Below are 12385 nucleotides of genomic sequence, written 5' to 3'. Positions count from 1 at the left end.
ATGTAAGCAACAGATGCATCAACTAATAAAACTTAGACAACCAACCAGGTCCAACTAGAGTAGGCATTTAAAAAATATAAGAAAGATGTCACCTAAAAGTGTGGAAGAGGAACAAATCTACATTAAAATGAAAAATATTCATGCATGCATGCATTCCTATGAATGTATATTTAAAATAAACAATAGTTTAAATGAAAACACATACATCCCATCATAGCAGAAATACTGTTACCAGATAACCTGTGTGTCTCTTGAGTCAAGTGTCTAGGTTGCACATTCTGATGAGAAACTTCAAGGCTTTTATTATCCCTTCTTATTCTTTTTCTAAAGATTTGGGCTGTCAGTCTTTGAAACAGAGAAATATATCTTCAAAGAGAGCATTGCTCTGGGTACAGTATAATACAAGGCTGCTCTGTGTCCACTTTGTGTCAAGCTTCTACACATTGCTGCTACTGTAAAAGTGCCTTTTGAAAAATTAAAAAGAGAATTTAAAAAACCTATTTTTATTTTACATTAATTAATTCTCCCAAAATCCCCCTTAAAATGTCCTGATTTACAATAATATTGAAACAGAATAGAATAATATATTCTTAAAAACTGAAAGGGACTGCAAGAACCGTCTAATCCAATCCCCCCTGCCATGCAGGAATGGACAATTAGACCACATCTCAAAGATGTCAATCAAATCTCTTTTTGGAGACATCCAAAAAAGTAGAGTCCGTCAATATTCTGAGACAGTCTATTTTATTGTATATTCAATTTTTCTTATAGTAAAGTAGTTCTGTCTAATATTTAGGTGGAATCGCTAGAGCAGAGCTTATAAAACTAGTGGAAACATGTATACATTGTTATAACAAAATGTACAGGGACACATCATTTTTCATTAAAACCTTTCATTTATATTTTTAAAATATATGATTTATTCCTTATTTCATGCAGACTCAGAGGTTTCTTGTCATGTTTGTACAACATACCTACGCACTGTAGCTGACACATTAACATGTCATAACACACTGTTTGGAAAGCTCTGCTATAGGATATCTGTTACTTCTAACAAATAACAGATATCCTACAACCCTGCTTAAACCTGGCATGCACTATTATCTTCCTGTGGGGTGCCGTATATCCTTCACAATTCCATAAGCCTTGGGTATCCTTTTCCACAGGTCTTCTGGTTGCTGGCTACATCTCAGGTTCTGTACATGTTTCCTCTCCAGAAGCATGCAGTTCACAGAAAGCCATTGGGAAAGGTGATGGGCTGTTTCCATCATGGTCTACAACAGTGTTTCTCAACCTGTGGATCCCCAGGTGTTTTGGTCTACAACTCCCAGAAATCCCAGTCAATTTATCAGCTGTTAGGATTTCTGGGAGATGTAGGCCAAAACATCTGGGGACCCACAGGTTGAGAACCACTGGTCTACAAGACAGATAGAAGGGAAGGTGAATCTGAAGGATCTGAAGGAGCTCTGAGCCCAGTGTCATGTTCCCCACACACATACACACATACACACCACTACCACCACTACCACCAGTGCCTTAGGAGAAGATTCAAATCAATAATATGCTCCCTGCTTCCCTTGGATGTTGTTTACAATCATACAAAAATCTCATTGATTTATCATTCTTCATTGCTGAGAGTTTAAGAACATGGTATGAACATGCTAATAATGTCTAAGACTAAAGCAGAGTCTGTGACATTTTAGTAAAGCCATTGAAGTAAAGCCTGCTTTTCTGTATAAAAAATGGAAACAAGGCCAAAATGTGTGAATTTTCAAAACAAATCATGAATATTTGACTTTGCCAATCAAGGAACATTAAAATTACTGCCCATATAATGGGGAAAGGTGTTCTCCTTGAAAATTCCAGAGACTTCATCTTCAGGTTAGTGATTTTGCTTACCATTCTTATGTATATAAAGAATCAAGCAGAAATCTCAAAATTGTTCTCCTAAGCAGTTTGTCACTTGTGCATAAAGCATGACCCAAGTGTCTGAATTATGTTTCTTGGTACTATATAAATGTCCTACTTAGTTTGTCACTGCAATCAATACATATGCATGATTGCTCTGGATATATACAGATTAAAAAGTTAGAAACATGATTTAAATCTGCCTCTTCCCTTCACTTTTTCGATTCCCTTGATTTAAATCAATCCATCCTGATCATAGCCATCATCACATTTCTTTCTTTTCAGCCCAGATCTGGCAAGAAAGGAGAGACCCATATGGCAGCAAGATGCAGCCTCGCTCACTGCAGTCAGAATCTCTCCGCTGATCTATAATGCGGTGAGCAGTGACAGATTGATTTTACAGCTCTGCTTGGAGCCGGCCGCTGGCCCTGGGTTGGGGATGAATCAGCTTTCTTTGGGCTTTGGCCTTTATTTCATTATTCTCCATAAACCTCCCTCACAGGCAAATGAATAGAAAAGCAGAGCAAGGAAGCAAGGAAGTTGGCATAAAGATTTTTATTGGCATGTGCACCCACTCTCACAACCTGGTTCTATGTTTCATTTTGCAAGGAAAGAGAGATGAGCAAAGTTCTAATTGATGCTACTCTTGTACCTTATTCAGCAGTCACTGCCGTGCACAGATAATCTTTGGCTACCTTCCACTGTTAACCAGGAATCCAAGATATGTTGAGAAGATGACAAGCATCCTATAAAACAGTTATATTTAGCCACCGTTGCTACACTAATAAATCAGACTGTAACCCAAAGGAAAGGAGACTCCTTTAGTTTCATGTTTTTCTGTATTCAGAGGAGTAGCTTTGATTGTTATCTTTGCAGTAAAAAAAACCCACCTGAATTCTCTTCTTACTCCCAAATACAGTAGGTCCATTGAATCCGTTGGATTTACTAGTGTGTTGATTTTTATTCAGAGATTGATTTACAACCTCATCATAAAGGGCTAAATTTGGCAGCAGGAGCTGATTTAGCCCAGGTCATCCATGATTTAGCCCAGGTCATCCAGCTCTCATCAAATGACACCGGTGGGGCTCTGTGGGTGAAGTAAGGCAGAGTTAATGCATGGGGTCGCTACAACAACATAGGGGGCTTCCCATGTTGCCAGAGGAAGCCATGGGGAAAGCCGTGTGATTGACGTTTCCCCCATGGGATCGCTTTTAACTGAAGCCAGGGGATGCGGGGTGTGTGGTGCTGGGTTCCCCACACCCCCGATGATGCAGATTGAATCCGGCTGCTGTGTGACAATGTAGCTAAGGCCATAACCCTCATTGAGACTATGCAATAGGATTCAAGTTATTGGGTCTCGTGGTACCTTCAAAACTAAATTCCCTTTGCCACTACACAATTATAGTGCTATGATTTTACTCTAACCACCTCATCACATGGACTTTGGTAAGCATCCTAGGATACTTCCAGGGCACTTCCTCGATAGACCCCAACAGAGCCCATCATATGACATAAGGCTACTTCTGGTGGGGCTTCATAAAAGAAGTGTTCTGCCACCATGCTAGGACACTCCCAGAGAACACAGGAGGCTTCCCGTGTTTTCATTGGAAAAAAAACGTGGGGAAGCCCTGTAGAGACACTTTCCCCCATGTGATGGGGAAAGTAGTGCAGCAGATGATGTGGGACACAGGGCAATGGTTACCTCTGCTGCCCCATGGATTCACCACGCTGCATGGCGAATGCCCCCACTGTCACCTGGCTTCAGAACCTGAGTGTGATAAGGTCTTGGGTGTCATGCTTCCATCCTATGGATTCCGTAGATTTACAGTTTAGGGAGAAAAATAGAATTCTCATCTAGAGAACTGTAGTGCCTAACCAAACTACACACCCAGGATTCCACAACATGTTCCTATAGAAGTTAAAATGGGATCATAGTGTTATGATTGTGCAATGTGGAAGGGACTCTTCTAAATAGTTCTAAACATAGGTGAGTTCTTGTGATTCAGCTCCATTGGCTTTGACAGTAGTTGTCACTTCAGCACCCATTTATCTCATTCTTTTAGAGACATTATTTGTAATAATTATCTGGAATTTAACTGGTGTCTTCCCGAGTTTTTTTTTAAGATTGAGGTGTGATTTGTTGAACTATCTTTATGTCAACATAGTGGCTGTGTATCTCGGGTGGAAGACATTTTGATCTGGCATAACTCACCTTCTTTTCACCCTTTCTCTGCCCTCTTCTGATTTCGCTGCCGCAGATTAATTATACCAGCACATTTCTCTGGTAGCTGGCCTTTGAAACTGGCCATCAGAAGAAGGTTATACCGGCATAAGGCCAGTTCATTAAGGTCACTTCAATCAGCAGAAGAGGTTGCAATTCCTGACAATCTACAGCAAGTTACATTTTTGAGTTAGGGTTACATCATAATGGATTTAGTTTCAGTTTTTCTGAGCTACATCCCATTTCATCATGAAGTGGAAGTCACTTTTAGGACAACAACTGCAAGGATACCTAACTAGTACACTCACTGTCCATGCTAATTCTGGAACTATAGTCCACACAAAATCACTTTTCTAAAATCTGATTCTGTCAGAATTGGGAATATATACACAAATCACAAGCAGCTAGCAAGTGGAATGGAAGACAGTGGGGTCAATGGGACATTAAACATGGATAGTATTGACAGTGTTATATATGTGCCTTCATGTCACCTGTTGACTTATGGTGACCCCATTAATCTCACAGGATTTTTTTGGGAAAGGAATATTCAGAGATGGTTTTACCACTTCTTTCCTCTGAAATGTAGCCTGGAGCATCTGGTAATCCTTGATGGTGTCCCACCCAAATACTAACCAATTCTTGGTTGTTAAGATCAGTCAGTATCTTGCACCACTGGGGTATGCAGACTCCTGATAATTACTTTATTAACACTGGCCCAAACCTGCTCAAACCTGTTACTGATAAATTATGAGGGTTGAATGAAAAGTAATGCCTCCACCTTCGTTACTTGGGTTTGGATGGGAATATTTTAAAAATCAAACACAGAAATAATCCTTAGAATGTGCTCTTTAACTACCACTATTCACTTTTCCACGTAATCATCAGACAATTGAATACATTTCTGCCAACAATGAACAAGTTTTCTGAAGCTATCATGGAAGAAGTCGACACTCTGTTTCCACAACCACAGTCTCACAGTACCCATCATGCACAGATCTTCTGATAGCCAAGCAAAGCAATATGTTCTTGTGAAATGCCGATTATGCTTGAAATTTCTCTCAGAGTGATATGACGATTGTCCTGAATCAATCTGTCAACCTTTTGCTTGTGAAACCCATTGGTTGCTTGCTGACAACTTTGTTTGTCACGCAAGTCAGATGTTCCCACCTCAGCATCTTTAAACTTACTTGCCCAACGATGCACAGTACTCACATGAACACAATCACCATACACAGTTTGCATTCTCTGGTGAATCTCCTTTGGGGTGACACCTTCTGCTGTCAAGAATCCAATATCTGCACATTGCTTAAGTTGCATTACTTTTCATTCAACCCATACAATGAGACTTTTGTCAAAACATCGCCACTTGTGCTGGTACGGCTGTACCAGATCCTTCAACTTTATTTTCTTGCTGCAAATGTTTGCAATCATAGGACAGGCTGCCTGTCAATCATCATTAAGTTTGGTTCCGCCCCTTGTTCAGGGCTCTGGGAGGGAAGGAGCCATTTTTAAGTCTGTCTCTCTTAAGGAAGCTAAGCTATAGGATGTAGACCAGCTCGTCCTGTAGAAAAGCTTCATATTTCAAGAACATCCGGGGATATAGAACATCCAGGGATATAGAACATCCGGGGATATAGAACATCTGAGGAAACAGAAATTCCAGGGGAAAAGTCCCAAAAGCTCTGGCTGAGAGTTTACAGCCTCTCAGCCTCACAGCTCCTGAGGGAAACAGCCCTAAGTTTCTAAAGACTCAAAGAGAGAGCAGCATCACAGATCCACGGAACCCCAGCTGAAACATCTGCAAGCCTTGGCTGGTAGGTCCACTCGATACCCAGACGCATTTGGAGTCGGCAGTGGGTCCCATCAGCTAAGCCCATATTGATAGACAGCCTGGGAGAGGTTATAAGAGGGTTTTCACAGTTATTCAAAGCCAATCACCTGTCCCTTGGGGACAAGACTCAAAGGGCCAACAGTTTATTAAGGAAACTTTGAATTATTGTTTGACTCCTTGAAGATTTATTATTTGTTCATCAATAAAGACCTTGTTATTTCATTAAAGATTCAATAGGCCATCCTTCTTCAGGAAAATTCCTCAACAATCTTTCTTTAGGCACCCTGGCTTCCCGCTGGGCATAAAGTGTACGTCCTATACAAAAGACAATCAGTTACAGGCCCAGCGCGTGACAGAACACCACTCCTCCCCAAAAACAATAATAATAGTAACAACAACAACAACAACAACTTTATTTATATCTTGCCCCATCTTCCTAAAGGGACTCGGTGCGGCTTACAAGGCAACAGTAATACAACATAGAATATACAAAATACAACAAAAAGTTAGCCAGAATCAATAAACTGGCAATAAGCAGCAATCTATATATATAAAAGAGTGATGGCATCAGGGCAGCAGACAAAACAACAAAACTACAGGCCCCCCCAACCTCGAAATTTGACAACACAACCCATCATTCACGGCTCTAGGTTGATACAACAAAAAGAAAAGAAAAATAAAGTTCTAATTACAGGGAGAGGAATAATAGTTTTTATCCAATTGCTGCCAGTTAGAAGGATAAGCTCCGCCCACTAGGTCTCCTAGCAACCCACTCAGCCCAGGGCACAGGCAGAGTTAGGCCTCACTTAGGCCTCTTCTACAGATTATCTAATTTGCGCTGGATTATATGGCAGTATAGACTCAAGGCCCTTCCACATCTATATAACCCATTTAGAATCTTATATTATCTGCTTTGAACTTGATTATCTTGACTCCACACTGCCATATAATCCACTCCAGTGTGCATACTAAACATAAAGACAACCATACAACAGACATTCAATACCACCACTACCTCAACAATTTCTCACCAACACCACCAGACTTCGCCACATCAACGCGTGGCCGGGCACAGCTAGTATAACATAAAATAACAACATACAAGGCTAAACATAAAATACATCAATAAAAAAACCCAATAAAATCACAACAATGAATTATAATTAAAAGCAAGCTATACTAAACAAATTTAGTGTTCCAGCCACAAAACAGATTAAAACTATCAGCATTACAATGTCAGGGTAAAACTTCATTCTATTTAGGTCATGTGCATGAAGGTATTCCCATGCAGGAAATCATGAGTAACTTATGTGTATATCTTCATGTCAGTCACAACTGAACTGCAAATGTGCATTATGTACAATTAGGAATTCTGCAAGGTGAGAAACAGCCCTGAAGCACACACTTAATGCTATATTTTGTTGTTGCCATCAAAAGGATCCCTTCCAACCAACTGAATTTGAACATGCAAATAGGCCAAGCAAAAGCAAGCCCTGATTGGTGCAGCTGCTTTAGGTGATAGTAATTTGAGCTATGCAACCATAGCCCATGCCCTGAAAAAATGTATCAGGTTCCAAATCTGCTTGATTTCAAATGGATTCAAACACCTTCATTTTAAAACAGCAATACTGTACACCCATCTTCTCCACCTTGTAGGCACTTTAGGCTTTATTTTAGCTGTGCATAGGAAAAAAGAGGGCCAGCTGAGAGATTCTCATGACCCATTGACAAAAGCACACTCCCTATAATTAATCTGCAGCAGACCCTGTATACAAGATTTTATCTGCGTAATCAATAAAAATGATATTAGGATTCACTGTCCTCAGCCTCCAGCTTTAAGCATGTAAGAGATCCACAAGATGAAGTGGAATCAAGGCTAGCACTGCCATTAGAGAGAGAGGCAGCTGCCTCAGGCAGCAGTCAGGGTGTTGTTAGCATTTAATTGTGTGCCATTGTATATTTGCTGTCAGAAATAGGAGGCAGTGCTTCTGGGGTTTTTATTCAGTCATTCATTCATTTATTTTTGGCACTTATGCCAAAATCATTTGGCTGGCTTGGAATACTTATCCCTTTGGCTCAGGTTGAAGAGGGTGCAATGTACTGTTCCTCCTCAGATAATAAAGTGATTTAGATTGTCATCTATAGAGGAAACTATAGTTCTATGGGTAGATTCTATCCTGAATGTGGAAAGTCCCAAACCCCATCTACACTGCCATATAGTATAGTTTCATAACACAGTTTAAATACATTGAACTGTATTGTGTGAGTCTACACTACCATATAATGCAGTTCAGTGCAGTTAACCTGTGTTATGTGTCAGTGTAAGGGCCACAGACAATGTCCCTAAAATTCCCAGAATCTCCAGCCAGAATCTCCAGCCAGCATGCTAGTTGGATGATCCTGGAGGTTGTGAAAATAAGAGTAACTTTTCTTAACTCTGGTTGCAGGTGCATTCCAAAGTATTTCCATTGCAATGGATTGGGCAGTGGAAATGCCTTCTGCCATAGCCTCTTTTTTGTGTCAGGAGTGACTTGAGAAACTGCAAGTCACTTCTGGTGTGAAAGAATTGGCTGTCTGCAAGGACGTTGCCCAGGGGACGCCCAGATGTTTTGATGTTTTTACCATCCTTGTGGGAGGCTTCTCTCATGTCCCTGCATGTAGCTGGAGCTGATAGAGGGAGCTCATCTGCACTCTCCCCGGGTTGGATTCAAACCAGCAACCTTCAGGTCAGCAACCCAACCTTCAGGTCATCAGTCCTGCCAGCACAAGGGTTTAACCCACTGCACCACCAGGGGCTCCTGCCATAGACTTTAGAGCAGTGGTTCTCAATCTGTGGGTCCCCAAGTGTTTTGGCCCACAACTCTCAGAAATCCCAGCCAGTTTACCAGCTGTTAGGATTTCTGGGAGTTGAAGGTCAAAATATCTAGAGACCCACAGACTGAGAACCACTGCTTTAGAGACAATTACTTCTGATCAAACAATACTAAACTAGGTGAGCTGCTTAATTTATTATAAGGCAGCTTTTTGCTTTTCTAACTTTCCTGGAACTCAGAAAGAATTCCTCTTCTCTCAGATGACTCTTTAACAGATGTCCTTTTATATTATGTTCAACTGCAGATCCCATAATCTGTCTCCGTTTGCTATATAGGCTAAAACTGATGACGCTATGTAAGCAACATTTCTAGGGCCACAGTTACCCATTCCTTTTTTGAACATTATAAATCGCATCCAGTTGTAGAAGACTTGCAGGCATATTTAAAATCTCTTCCTCAATCCATTAGGAATATTTTACACAAATTAATATTTTATTAAGAAAACAGAAATGTAGGCTTAAAATTAGAAACATATATTATGTATAACATGTACATATATTATGTATAATAAAACAAACAATCTATCAGTAATATTTCCTTAGACCAAGGTATTCAGCTTGGATTGCCTTAATATAACAACTATAAGTTTCACAGGAATTTTCGTATTATAGTAGTCAATCAAATTTCCACACTTCAAGAAGAGTAACACTTGCTTGATTTTAGTTTCAAGAATGTAACATGGATTCCAGATCCCAGATAGAATAGATGGACAAATTTTGCTCTATCTTTTCTTACATAGATAAAATTCTACTGTCCATCAATGGTTTATTAATAAATACATAAGGTGAGCAATTTAAGATCAAACTATTACATGATTAATCTCTAGCATGCACTCTTGTATATTTACATATTTACTGCATTTTTTAAACATCTAATAATATACTTGCATAGAAATATACATAAATATCTCTCCCACTAGCCCATTTTCATATATGCCTATTTTGAACATGGGGACCATCTGGTCATACTAAGTTCTGAAAAGGCTTACCATTAGTAAAATAAACAGGAGAAATTGAGCAAATTGGTTGCACATGACCTCCAAAGGATGCGATTGTCCATTTGGGACAATGAATTGAGTATTGATGGTATAGCAAATGTGGGGTTCTGAAATCCTGGACTGTTGTTCCCCAAACTTCTGGAAGTTTTCCCCTCCTGATTTATTCCTTCCAATTACTTGAAGGCATTTGCATGACTCTCTTCCTCCCCATTTTATCTTCATAATAAGATTAAAGAGAATGCCTGGCCCAAATATATTCATTGAGTTTCAAGTCCCAATGGTGACTATAGATATACATCCTCCAAGTTCCAGACGATTACTCTAAACATTCCACCATACAAGGGTTACCTTTTTGGTCACATAATCCATTTGTTCATTTTTTAGGGAGCTGCAAGTCTATGTTATTTCATCCCTTAATATGTTATCATTTTTAAAAGCCAGTTCAACAGGCATCAAACTAACTACTGCATGTGAAAAGCCAGGGCTCTGCCATGAACAGTACTTTAGTCTTCATGAACCTACATTATATGGAAGTGTTGGACAGATTCAACATGATGGAGTTGGGTAAATATCTCAATGGTGGCTTTCTGGCAGAAATAACTGCAAGGTATTGTCTGGATCTGTCAAAACTTAAGGAAGAATGTCTCAACTCTGTTTGTATCTGTTTTAGTTATAGTTCAAACTGTACACATTTTCACTGAAATGACTCTCAATAGTATTTGAGACCATAAAGTTGATTGTCTGGTCTAGAACTTCTCACTGAAGTCTTAAATAATTCCTATAGTTATCTAGGTTTCCAGGTGAAAAGACACATCTCAGGGAAAGCAGCATTGGAGGAAGAGAAAATTTGATTTGAATTGTGTCATGTAGCTTGGACACCCATCTCACCACCAATCTAGGATTCATTGCTCAAAATAAAATCAAGGTGTACTACAGTATCTGCAAAGGCAGGTCTAGAGACATCTTCATTTATTGCATTCCTTCATGGAAGAATCTCAAGGCAAACAGGAATACAAGTAAGAAAAAAAAAACCAGCACTTATGCCCCTACTGTTTGCAATTACAAATCTACACACAACAACCCTTTTTTGTATATTTTAAATGGCTCTTCATATGTACCTTTTGGGCATGGAACACATTGGTTGTTGTTTCAAACGTACACATATTATTTTTGCAAAAATGAAACTGGCAGGTTGGTTATTTCACTTGAGAACAAAAATTTCACAGTTGAAAAATTTCAGTTGGAAAATGTGTTAATATCCTTTATAGTCTTAGTCAAGAATAAAATGAAGTGTTGTGGTTCCAGGAAGCAAATCCCTTGCCAGTGGCAACAGGTCTAAAAGAAATTGAAAAAATACATTTGGAGTGTTCACAAGCAGTTGATTGGAGCCAAGACAACAGAGATGAAGTAGATCACATGCACAAGCAAATAGTCAAACAGATAAGAGATGTCCAAAAATAAAGCCCAGGAAGCAGCACTGCGACCATAAAGTCCAACCCAGCCATTTCTCAAGTCAAGGGAAGAAAAGCCAGAGATAGTGTGAGTTAACAAGCCAAGGTCACTTGCCAGTAGAGTTCAAAGTTTTCAGGAATGCCAGGAGCAGTCTGGCACCAAGCTTTGGCCTTGTTTCCAACACATTCTCCTATCACCAACAGCTCTTTTTCATTCCCCACCCAATATACAGTCTTATCTAATCAGAGGTTATTTATTTGAAGGCTTCTCCACATGGTATCGTCGCTCTCAGTGTGTTGTCTGCTGCAGCCCAGCATTAAATGTTGAAAGAGAAGCTCTTTTCTATGACTTAAAGTGTTGGGATTTCTGATATTTGAGGACAGTTTTCTTTCTGACTTTTCTGTAGAAGGGAATCTTCAGCCACTGACAAATCCACCAAAGGTCCTGGCTCCTCCTGGACCTTGCTATTTGGTAGGTCTTGTGCGTGGGGGGGGGGGGGGGGGCTGGTTTTTGCGGGACTGAGAACTCCGGATCTTCCCCTGGAATCTGGGTATTCCTCCAAAGAGCATTCCTGTAATAGTGTAATTATGACCACTGAAGAGAAAGATATTGGTAGTTGATCCTATTGTGCACTTTGAAGCAAGGCAATGAGCAAGGTATTCGCATCATAACTCACAAAGCTTCTTGATGCATGAGCCCTATAGCAGCAGATTAGAGCTTCTGCCTTATCTCCCCTCCCCCTCCTGAAATAAACCTGCCAGCAGCTGGCAATGTTTTTCTACAAGTTCTGACAGCAGTCCACAGCCTGGGAAAGCTGTTTACATGACTGCAGTCAAATCCACACTGGGATGCAAAGCCTAGTAGGGATAGTGGCAACTAGTGAGAGAGGTAGTAGAATTGCCAGATAGACCACAGGACTTGGCTTCTGTACCTTTAAAAGATATGTAGTAGAGGGATTTTCAGTACTATTACTCATCTCACAACCAGGTAACAAGCAGCACCTGCTGGAATTCCCTGTTTTACATAGCCAAGATACAAGTGCTATCTCCTGTTTTCACTCTGACAGTTGACTAAGGTAGCCATATTTCTTGCTTAACTGGATT

This window comes from Anolis carolinensis, chromosome 5 (assembly GCF_035594765.1).
Source record: "Anolis carolinensis isolate JA03-04 chromosome 5, rAnoCar3.1.pri, whole genome shotgun sequence".
NCBI classification, from domain to species: Eukaryota; Metazoa; Chordata; class Lepidosauria; order Squamata; family Dactyloidae; genus Anolis; species Anolis carolinensis.
Note: the sequence above shows the minus strand (reverse complement) of the source record.